This window comes from Perissodus microlepis, chromosome 19, assembly GCF_051167445.1.
Source record: "Perissodus microlepis isolate ML-2025 ecotype Zambia chromosome 19, ASM5116744v1, whole genome shotgun sequence".
Lineage (NCBI taxonomy): Eukaryota > Metazoa > Chordata > Actinopteri > Cichliformes > Cichlidae > Perissodus > Perissodus microlepis.
In genome coordinates this window covers 323,144-335,090 of record NC_140479.1, presented here as the reverse complement: position 1 = coordinate 335,090, position 11,947 = coordinate 323,144, and the positions used below count along the sequence as shown (strand labels likewise).

Below are 11,947 nucleotides of genomic sequence, written 5' to 3'. Positions count from 1 at the left end.
TATAAAAAGCAGAAATACTATATTAAGCACAAATCCTATAAAAAGCAGAAATACTATATTAAGCACAAATCCTATAAAAAGCAGAAATACTGTACTATGATTTGGGAGAAAAACTATAATTATTAGAAATACTATATTTGGTAGAAATACTATGTTTTGGCAGAAATACTATATTTACCTCAAATCCTATAAAATAGCAGAAATAGTATGATTTAGCAGAAATACTGTATTTAGCACAAGTACCAAAAAGTAGCAGAAATACTATGATTGAGCAGAAGTACCAAGATGTAGTAAAAGTACTTTGATTTAACAGAAATACAATTATGGAGGAGTAATACTTTAAAATGGGAGAAATATTGATACACACACACATACACAGAGCCTAAAGGGAAGAGTACTTGTGCCATGGAGTGTTAACAAGAATGTGAGGTCCATATTAGAAAAGCTGGTAAAATCCTAAAAGTTTGCAGAATTGTAATAAATGATGAATATGAATTACTGGTCTGTGATAGTGTATTAATTTGTATGGAAAAAAAAACCTGTTGACTAAGGTGGAATCGAACCCACGACGTCTGGGTTGCAGACCCGTGTCATTACCAACTGCGCCACTGGGAAAGAGAGCGGGCGCCTTGAAAAACAGGGTGATGAGCAGTCAGAATTAGATCGCGGTGAGAGGCAAAAAGCGCCGTTTTTTGGAGTTACAAAACGTTGTGTAACTCAAAAACTAGGTGGACTAGAAGCATGATTCTTGTACTGGCTGAATCAGCGGTCTTTGGTGTACTTTGACCGCGATTTTCATTGCTCTCTGTACATCTGTCGCTGAGATATGACGAGAGAAAAAACGGCAGACCTCAGATATGATTGGCTGGCTGGGAAGCCGTGCAGGATTTTTGCAGTCTATTTCTCATAGTGACGACTCCCCTCAAACAAATGACCATAATTTCCTAACCGTAGGGGCTAGAACGGTCATTCTTACACCGTTTTGTTCAGAAGAGATGGGGGAATCTTCAAGTGTTGACAATCTATCATTAAAATATGAATTATTAAAGATATTTGACTTGTAATGCACCATAACTGAGTAGAGGCGAAGCAAAAACTGCCTTGACTTCCCCTCAAACAATGCTTTCTAACTCTAAATCTATTTAGAGTATCAATATCATTCTTTCACCGTAAGAGACAGCAGGCTTTGGTGAACAATCATGGAAATTTTCAGGTCTCTGTGGAAATCCATTAAAAAGATATGACGAGAGAAAAAAGTGGTTCATTTCCAGAGTTTGAAATCTGAAGAAATCTGAGCGAAGGACGAATTTCCTACCCTCAAACAAGTCCAACTCATTTCAGAACGGTAATAGGTGAGAAAGAAATTCTTGAATTGTGAGCGTCAGGAGTGTCTGAAGATATACGGGGACAAGCCTCATGTTTTAACTTCGCTTCGTTAAGGAGATATGACGATTCGAATATGCCTCTCATTACAGAAATCAAGCGGTGATTTTGAACAAGCTCTCCATTGACTTTCTATGGAGAGTTTTCCGACTTTGTGTTGGTCTGAGGAGATTTGCCAAAATTCTATAAATCTCACAACAATGATGGTGACATTTTCTGAAAGCCAGCAAAAATACCTACGTTTTGATGTATAATTTGTGGAAGTTGAGTGAAAATTGAGCAAGTAGCAAACAGTTGTTCGGACATGAAGAGAAGACTGCGAAACCTAGAGTGGCACACTGGAAGCCAAGTGCATAGCAACCATAACAACGCATGTATTTTGTGAAAAATCACAAAGATGAAACTCAAAACTTAAAGAGGGATAAGATGAAAACGGTAACAGATATGAAAAAGCTGAATCATATATGAATAGCCCAATAATTTGTGAACATTTTAAAGTTTAAATGGAGTTTCTAGGTGAAAGTATGAGGAAGTAGTTAAGTTTCAAAAACAAGCAAAATTTAGCAGAATTTTGGAAGTTTTCCATTCATTTCAATGGGACAAATTAAAGGAAAAAAGCTTAATATTTTAAAAAGTATAATAGTAATAAATAGCAAAAATAATAGCAGAAATTAGCAGAAATAGCAGAATAGTTTAAAATTTGAACGGTGAAAATAGCACAAAAATTGTGGAAGTAGTTAAAGGACGAAAAACGGAGCAACTTGAAGAATAATAATAATAATAATAATAATAAAGAATAAAGAGAAACAGGAACTCAATAGTGTGGATGCTTAAAGCATCCACACAATAATAATAATAATAATAATAAAGAATAAAGAGAAACAGGAACTCAATAGTGTGGATGCTTAAAGCATCCACACAATAATAATAATAATAAAGAATAAAGAGAAACAGGAACTCAATAGTGTGGATGCTTAAAGCATCCACACAACTAGAAAAATTTGCATTTCCTGCGAAAATGCAGTGTGGATGCTTTAAAGCTGAAGCTTTCTGCCGAAAACAACTGAAAATATCTGACAAAGCTAAAGTCAGTATTTGAAAAGTAGTTGAACTTTTAATAATTTTGCAGAAGCATAACCACTAAACAGAAATGCAATAACTTAGCAGAAATAGTACAACATATCAGAATTATTTTAATTCAGTAGAAATGTTAATATTTAGCACAAACAAAACAACTTGGAATAAATGGTACAACAGTATAACTTAATAGACAGTAGTATAATAGTATAATTTATTAGAAATGTAACATAGTAGCAGAAATACTATAATTTAGCAGAAAATTCACAATAAAAAAAATATTGTAGCTTAGCAGATAAATAACAGTACAAATAGCAAAAATATTATAATTTAGTTAAAAATGTGATTACTTATAAGAGTTATGACATTTATAACACAAACACTGAATAAAAGCTAAACAAGCTGAAGTTACCTCAACTACCTGTTGCTGAACTGTGAAAAATTGGCAGAACATCATGAAATTGATCCACCTTATTCAATGCAATTGGGATATGGCTCTCTCATGAGATGACTGGAACCATAATGCCAATGTGTTTTGAAAGTATTCTGACGCCCACGTCAGAATACTAGCATAAAATGTTTTCACAGTACAAATACCACCGCACACACTATTCATGTAGAACATTTCACGTCTAATGATATCTGTGGAGAGAGCAATTAGAAGCATCAAGGAGAACAAAATATTTGACACCATTATCCCTCTGACAACTGCTGGCAGTGCACATGTCAGCTTCCTAAGTATTATCAAAACAAACCCCTGGTTAAAGCTTGGGCTAAGGATCTCACTGAGTTAAGTTACACAGTTCACTTGGAGATCAGATAGCTCATCTGATAGAGTGGGCACAATAATGGTGTCAAATATTTTGTTCTCCTTGTTCTCCAGTATTCTGACATATGTCTCAAAATAGAGCATTCTCTGTACAATTTCACCCCTCACATAACAAGATGAAGATGTGATCCTTGCGTTGTTGAGCTGATGCCATTCCTGGTCAGCTGTCTGTTCTCCTTTTGCTGTCTCAATCTTATGTACCATGTCCTCTGTGACCAGTAAGCTTTCAAGGTTGAAGAGTTCCTCCTCACTGTAGACATGCACACTCTGTGTGGGATCCAGCCTGTACTGAGTGGCAGTGGCAGGTAAAGAGGAGGATCTTGGTAAATGTTTACAGATTTTGTGGGTAATCTGGGCTCCTGGTTAGAGAACACGCTCACCAATGCTGTCTTAAGACTGGTCTTCTTGTCACTGAAGGCCATGGTTGCGGTAAGAGGTCAATTTGTTACATCAATGTCTTTGCATGATTCTCCAGTGTTTAGCAAGGAGATGTAAAGTGGGTCACCAGCCAAGTTCTTGTACAGCGTACTCCTTTAAAGGACCATAATAATGTGAGGATAAAACAAGGCACTGTGAAAGTCATCTGTGCAATAACAATAACAATAACAATAATAATAATAATAATAATAATAACTTGACATTGTACCTGCATCATTATTCAAAAATGTCTTTGAGTTCATTGATCCATGGAACTGGCCCTGGTTGCAAACCCTGAAAAAAAAAAATAGCAATAACAAATATAAAAGGAAAAAAAAATACTTATACATATTACTTATAAAAAGGTTATAAAAGAACATTAAAGGGTCAGTCCTGAATATGAATCTCAGCACTTACTGCTGTTTGGATTTGTCCCACTGTTGGTCTGTCTCGGTGCTGGTGTGAAGATACAACCTGCAGCTTCAGTTCTGAAAAATGTACTGTTTGAAAGGGCAAAACAACTGTGTGCTTACACACTGCATTGCCAGCTACACACCAGCACCGATCAGAAAAAAGGACAACAGGGTCCCGAAGCTCTGTCTGCACTAAACCATATAGAAAGCCAGTCTTACACATACTGACAAAGGCTAGAGACTTTTTCAGGGGCAGAGCCACCCACCAGGTAGCAACAGGGTTAGATGATGGCGCTCAAGATGGAGCAGGAGTTACAGTCAAAGTCATTTATAATTCTGTGAACAAGCATTATTTACCAGGGCTCACAGAATATGATCACTCTCCTTTCTTAGTGTCCTACAGAGTACAGTACCTAAAAGGATACCTTTATCACAGTAACATTCTAATATAAGTATAAATAATTTTAATAAATAGCATTTGAGTACAAATCACTGATATTAAATTTACCTGAGTATTAAAAGTTATTTCTGGGAATAAATTTAAGTGTCAAAATTAAACCTTTTTCTTATGTGCCATTTTGTTAAGAAAAAAAGCACATTGCTGCAGGTTTAATTAAAACAATATGGTAAGCTTTAGGCTTCAGGAAAAAAATGGTATTGGTTGTGAGACAAACAGTGATAATAAGGGGACTTGTCATAATCGCTGAGTGCTCTACTGTTCTTTCTTACCCTAAGAGGCTTGATGTCTCTCCCTAAACAGGAACAGGTGAGAACTGAACACCCAGCCCATGCCTAACTTACAGTGTGATGCAAAAGTTTGGGCAACATTGTTAATAGTCATTATTTTCCTGTATAAATGATTGATTGTTACGATAAAAAATGTCAGTTAAATATATCATATAGGAGACACACAGTGATATTTGAGAAGTGAAATGAACAGAAAGTGTGCAATAATTGTTTAAACAAAATCAGGCAGGTGCATAAATTTGGGCACTGCTGTCATTTTATTGATTCCAAAACCTTTAGAACTAATTGTTGGAACTCAAATTGGCTTGGTAAGCTCAGTGACCCCTGACCTACATACACAGGTGAATCCAATAATGAGAAAGAGTATTTAAGGGGGTCAACTGTAAGTTTCCCTCCTCTTTTCATTTTCTTTGGAGAGTAGCAACATAGCGGCTCAAAACAACTCTCAAATGACCTGAAGACAAAGATTGTTCACCATCATGAATTAGGGGAAGGACACAGAAAGCTGTCTCAGAGATTTAAGCTGTCGGTTTCCACAGTTAGGAACATACTGAGAAAATGGAAGACCACAGGCTCAGTTCAAATTTAAGGCTGGAAGTGGCAGACCAAGAAAAATCTCGGATACACAGAAGCGACGAATGGTCAGAACATTCAGAGTCGATCCACAGACCAGCACCAAAGACCTACAACATCATCTTGCAGCAGATGGAGTCGCTGTGCATCGTTCAACCATTCGGCGCACTTTACACGAGGAGATGCTGTATGTGAGAGTGATGCAGAGGAAGCCTTTTCTCCACCCACAGCACAAACAGAGCTGCTTGAGGTAAGCTAAAGCACATTTGGACAAACCAGCTTCATTCTGGAATAAGCTGCTGTGGACTGATGAAACTAAAACTGAGTTATTTAGGCATAACAAGGGGCGTAATGCATCGAGGAAAAAGAACACGGCATTCCAAGAAAAACACTTGCTGCCTGCAGTAAAATATGGTGGTGGCTCCATCATGCTGTGGGGCTGTGTGGCCAGCGCAGGGACACATGGATTCCACTCAGTATCAGCAGATTCTGGAGACCAATGTCCAGGAATCAGTGACAAAGCTGAAGCTGCGCTGAGGCTGGATCTTTCAACAAGACAACGACCCGAAACACTGCTCAAAATCCACTAAAGCATTCATGCAGAGGAACAAGTACAACGTTCTCAAATGGCCATCTCAGTCACCAGACCTGAATATTATTGAAAATCTGTGGTGTGAGTTAAAGAGAGCTGTCCATGCTTGGAAGCCATCAAACCCGAATGAACTAGAGATGTTTTGTAAAGAGGAATGGTCCAAAATACCTTCAACCACAATCCAGACTCTCATTGGAACCTACAGGAAGTGTTTAGAGGCTGTAATTTCTGCAAAAGGCGAATCTACTAAATATTGATTTCATGTCTTTTTTTGTGGTGCCCAAATTTATGCACCGGCCTGATTTTGTCTAAAAAATATTGCACACTTTCTGTAAATCCAATAAACTTCATTTCACTTCTCAAATATCACTGTGTGTGTCAGTTAAATATGATATATTTAACTGACATTTTTCATTGTAACAACCAACAATTTATACAGCAAAATAATGACTATTAACAAGGTGCCCAAACTTTTGCATCCCACTGTAACTCTCAGCCTGGCCATTTCACTTTTCCTGCTGTGCTGGCCTGCCCTGATGATGACAACACTGGTCACCCAGTCATTGTTTGACACTGGTTAAAAAGGGAAGTTATCAATGCACAACTTACAAACATTCCAAAAAGCAAAGCAAAAAACCTTTAGTATTTTGTCAAATGCCATACTTATTTTTATCGTTTTTAACCAAATCTAGCTCTACTCAGAGTAGAGGAGAAATTCTCCATGTTTCACCATTGGATTCAGCAAAGATGACTCTACTAAGCATTACTTACGGTATTAATATAGATAAATGAAACATTTGCTTCATTTATGAAAGCTGATTCATCAGTGTTAAAACTACAATAAAAGGTGTTACAATCAAGAATTGCTGACATTTCAAATACTCATCAGTCTAAGCTAAGAAACCCTGTGTGACTTGGCCTCAAAAGCACACAGTCCAGTACTTAACCACATAATAATGATTAAAAGTAAGTAATAGTTTTTGTCCTCTAAATATGAAAGCTTGCCTGTTTAATATGCATCTTTGAAACTATTTTTCCCCAAATGTTGGATACTTGTCACAAATATTCCTCTCTGTAGCTCTGACATATCACAGGTCACCTAACGCCTTCGGTTTCTCTCTTGGCTTTCAGTAATCATCTACTTAGAATTCACAAAGGACCAACAATTACACCATTGACAGAAATGTCACAAAACTCACAAAAAGGATCTGGTGCAGAGTTCTACTTCTACTTCAGCTTCTTGGAGGCAGGAAGTGCGACAAAAGTGAAGCTTTACAGACAGAGTAGGGCAAAGTAACTGGGACAAATTTAATCTCTAAATGACTATTTACCTGTTCTTGAGAGGGCTCGAACATCATAGTTACTCGATGTTTACACTCTTACAGTCAGTCTTGATCAATTCAGCAAAAACATCTGAAAAACAAAATGTTGCACAATTTTTAAAAATAAACCAAGTAGAATTTTAAGCAAATTCTAACATGTCTGATTCTATACTGTTCAATATTATTTCATTTTCATTGTGACATCACTAGTTACATCTGATATTTCCGAGAAAACACTAAAACAATCAGCTGTTTGTGAGCTGGACACTATGATTGTGATAAAACATTTAAACTTTGTAGCTCATACAGTTATACCTCTGCTTTACGGTCTTGTGGCTTTAAGTTTATTAGGCTCTTCTTGCATAAGCATCAGAGAAATAATTGGATAGTAGTCATCTGAATGTTACAGTTACTGAGGCAAAGTGTGTGGAATTAGGAGAAAGAGACAAAAAAGAAAAAACAAAACCTAAGCTGGGAAAGCTATACCTGAAACATCATTAGAAAACCTGAGACGTGGAAACTCAGAGGGGATGTCCAGCAGAGAAAACACAGGGGAAGTAACGCAGACAATCTAACGAGAAACAGAGGTGAACACACACTATGGCTGTGTCCCAATTAAGAGACCGCACACTTTGAGTGTGATTACGTCACCGCCACGGGACAACGGCTGTCCCAATTCGAAGTGTACTTCAAATGCATACTCCAAATGCGCCGTCGATTTACCCAAATATCAAGCGTGGTCCGGTGCACGCTTTGTGGTCCCATATATCCCACAATTCATAGCGCGGCAGTGGGTGTGGATAATTTTGCCGCAAAATATGGCAGAAGGGAGCGGCCGAAGAGTGAACTGTCAATGAATATAACGTCACTTATTTATGTGCGAATGTTTAACGAAGAACATTAAAACATTACTGTTGGCCACATGTCGGCAAAGTTATGTGACATTAGTGATGTTTGTACTTTCAGCATTTACTTGGTTTTAAAGCCTTTACTTCTAAATTATATATATACACACACATACATACATACATACACATATATATGTATATATACATGTATGTGTATATATGTGTGTGTGTATACACATGTATATACGCCTGTCCCCACACCTCGCGTGGGAGCCGCTGGGGCTCGGCAGGGACCGGTGCCCGTTCCTGCGCCCCGGAAGAAGGCGGCGGAGCCGGCAGCGGTGGAGGCGGCGCCCGAGGAGCCGCTCCAGCCGGGAGAGACAGCGGCGGAGGCGGCGCCCGAGGAGCCGCTCCAGCCGGGAGAGACAGCGGCGGAAGCGGCGCCCGAGGAGCCGCTCCAGCCGGGAGAGGCAGCGGCGGAGGCGGCGCCCGAGGAGCCGCTCCAGCCGGTAGAGCCAGCGGCGGAGGTGCAGCGTGGGGAGCTGCTCCCACCGGGAGGGGCGGAGACGCCGCGGGATAAGTCGGTGGTGCCCGTGCTAGGGGAGTCCGCGCCACCGAAGCCCGAGGTTGGCGGGGTGAGCAGAGCGGCCTCACTTCCACCAGAGGCCGGTGCCTGCCGGACATCTGCCCAGCCGCCTGCGAGCCGGGGCGCACGACCGTGCCGACCGCGCCGCGTCCACCTGCCACGCGGCCGACCTCCCGCTCGCGGTGGGGGGAGTACGTTCGGCCGGATGGTTCCCCGGCCTCAGTCGGGCGATGGGGGTATGTGGCGGGGCATAGCCTGCGGTGCCGTGCAGAGGAGGCGGACGCACCTGTACGGCATCCGCAATCACGCCCCGCCGAATTAAATATTGTACTGGGTCCTGTGGTTGGGTTGTTGGTGTTATGTTGAGCTGGCAGCGGGAGAGCTGCAGCTCTGAGTGCGAATGTACAGCAACCGTGTAGGGATTAATAAAAAAAATATCAAAATGCCACTGGGTCTGCCGTGGTCGTTTACAATGATACATTTAAAGTCATACTAACTTTGACATATTTCTTCATATATTTGTTGAATTAAATGGTTATATGAATTAAACAGTCTGTCTGTACATAATTCTGACAGATTTTAAGGAGGCTGTAAGCTCACCAAGCCAAAACCCCACCATGCTATAGCTTTTACATCATTACATTTCTCAGTTTCATAAGTGTGGTGGTGCAACTACATAATACATTATTTTAAACATACCCTAAACAACAGCTTTACAATGAACACAACTGTAAAGATTTCTGACCTTAAGTGTTTTACCCTACAGCAAGCTATCATGATTAGGCACTTATATTTAGCATAGCTAATACATTTACCTTTTCCTGTCATGTGTTGAGCAAGTTTGGCTTACCTTTTTGAAGTAAAACCTTGAAGCTTGACCCTTTGAATTTTGAAATGTTAGGATGCTCAGTCACCGTGTGCAGCCTTGAAACCTGCGCCTTCGGGCGAAATCTGGAGGGAATTAGCACGCCTGCGTCCATGAAAGTATTCGAACCGCATTGATTTCCCGCACTCTGTCCCGGGGACTAGCAGTAACGTGGATCTGTCGGGCGTGCTTCCCCATGACACCAGGAAAAGAGATCGCCACTTTCAAAATAAAAGCTCATCTAAAAAATACATGCAGGGCTTTAGCAGTCGAACTTTAAAAAAACTACATAACTACATTAACTACATAAAAATAAAAAAGACCAGTAATTTTATACGTTTTAAATTGTAAGTTTGAGACTTATAAAATGGTACTGATAATTTCATAATTCAAATTAGACAAGAATCGGGTCTGATCACCAACAAAAACCGCCCTAAAGTAAAGGGACAAAATCAACACAAGGCAGTACAATTGGGAAAAACAACAATCATAGTTAGCCGGTGGCAACAGATTGCATCACAATTTGTAACATAAAAGACCAGCGGTCCCTTTCCCGGTCTTTTTGAAGAAACTTTCAGACACAGTCACAGCTCTTCTACTTTGTGCTCTTGTGATTTTAAGAACTTCATAAAACGTAAGTATTGATATTGGAGCCGTTTTTTAGTGCCTTTATACTATGTACAACACATTATAATGTAGTGAAAGATAAAAGATCTAGCCATTTAAGTTCCTGTGAATATAAAGACTGTCAAAGTACCCCTAAAATTTGGTCTGACTTTTCTATCGGCCTACGAATGTTTTATATATGTGTATCTCCATTTTTCTCTCGAAGAAAAAAAATCACTTTTGATAAATTCACATTTAGTATTGATAGCAATGTATTTGTAGGTGTCATAGTTTGATGAACTTATTGTTTCAGGGATATTTAATTGAAAAAACTATCTGAATGTATTCATGAAAATGGCATCTATTTTGTTTATGAAATATTAAGATCTTACAGAATCAGACAAATCTTCCAGATCTATAACAGTTTTATAAACTTTAAGACGTTACGTTTGGGCTGTTAGTAGGAAAAAATTGCTTAAGGCTGGCACTCTGCCCTGGCAACCGTCTCCCAACTTTGCTGTTTCTGGTCATAAAATTGCCATTTTCTGCCCAGTTAAGGAGGGCGGGACTGACCAAAAAGCAGGGACAGTAATTCTATAATTTTATCGGCTCAAATGATTAAAAAGGGGAGCCAATATGAACTAAAGCCACAGAGACCAAGCAGGTGCACTATGTTTTTGTTTGTGTGTGTGCACCTGGCCTGTGTGTGTTGGGGGAGGGGGAAGGGCAGGCAGGCAATCTTTAAGATGTCTGTAATGTTGCTGTTTTTCACTTCAGGAGCATGAATCCTTTTTCAGATAATCTTCCTATGATGATTCATTGTTTTCTATTGTCCACTGTAACCTATTTTCAAGTATTATTTTAATTAATAATTATTTTAATTATTATCTGAAAACAATTAAGTGGGGAAAAGAAAATTGTGATTTTTTTTCTGCGTTCCATCCAGAGTGAATTGGATAGACTTACATGTGCTGTAATATTTGTATGTATTTTATGAAGGCTCATAAGCATTAAATTAATTTTCAGACCAACATTTTGTAAAGATAATTTGTGTTTTTACAAAAATATTGAAATGTTTTCAGGTATGTAAATATCAAGCAGGAACCTCAGAAACACACTTAGGGTTGAGGAAGTTCATGATGTGTTTGTTTTATATCAAAATGTGAAGAGACGACATGAAAGCAACAGGTGTTACTGTATTCTATCAGAACTGGATCCAGCAGAAATGTATGAACCTGTTTTGCTTTTTTTTTTTTCAGAATGGCGTTAAGGAAGCTTACTAACAACCGGCCTGAGACGCCGTACTTCCGGCCCCCACCCATTCACATCCGGGTGTTGAAATGTTGTGACCAGCTAAAGGTGATTCAATTCAATTTTATTTATATAGCATCAAATCACAACAACAGTCGCTTTAAGGCGCTTTATATTGTACAGTAGATCGTACAATAATAAATACAGAGAAAAACCCAACAATCATATGATGTAGACTTTCACATGTATGAACGTGGCTATGGAGTAAGATCATAGAAATACATTTCTTTATTTATGTATTTATCAGGTGATCAGCTGGGTTATCGAGGATGGAGAGGTCAAAGCACTGTCAACAAAAAAAAATAAAGTGGCAGCAATCACAGACGGTGAAACAGTGCTAAAGATCACCTTGTTTGAAGAATTCTCCTCCAAACTAAA

The 11,947-nt window shown here is 39.1% G+C and overlaps 1 long non-coding RNA gene across 1 annotated transcript; it reads right to left on the bottom strand.

The window, feature by feature from the left end:
- Positions 1–2,658: 2,658 nt before the first annotated feature.
- Positions 2,659–9,843, bottom strand: LOC146365124 (uncharacterized). The gene is made up of 4 exons (XR_014798682.1): positions 9,638–9,843; positions 7,363–7,444; positions 3,936–4,000; positions 2,659–3,820 (listed from the first exon to the last, which is right to left on the bottom strand). It is a non-coding gene; the product is annotated as an uncharacterized LOC146365124 (long non-coding RNA).
- Positions 9,844–11,947: the final 2,104 nt, after the last annotated feature.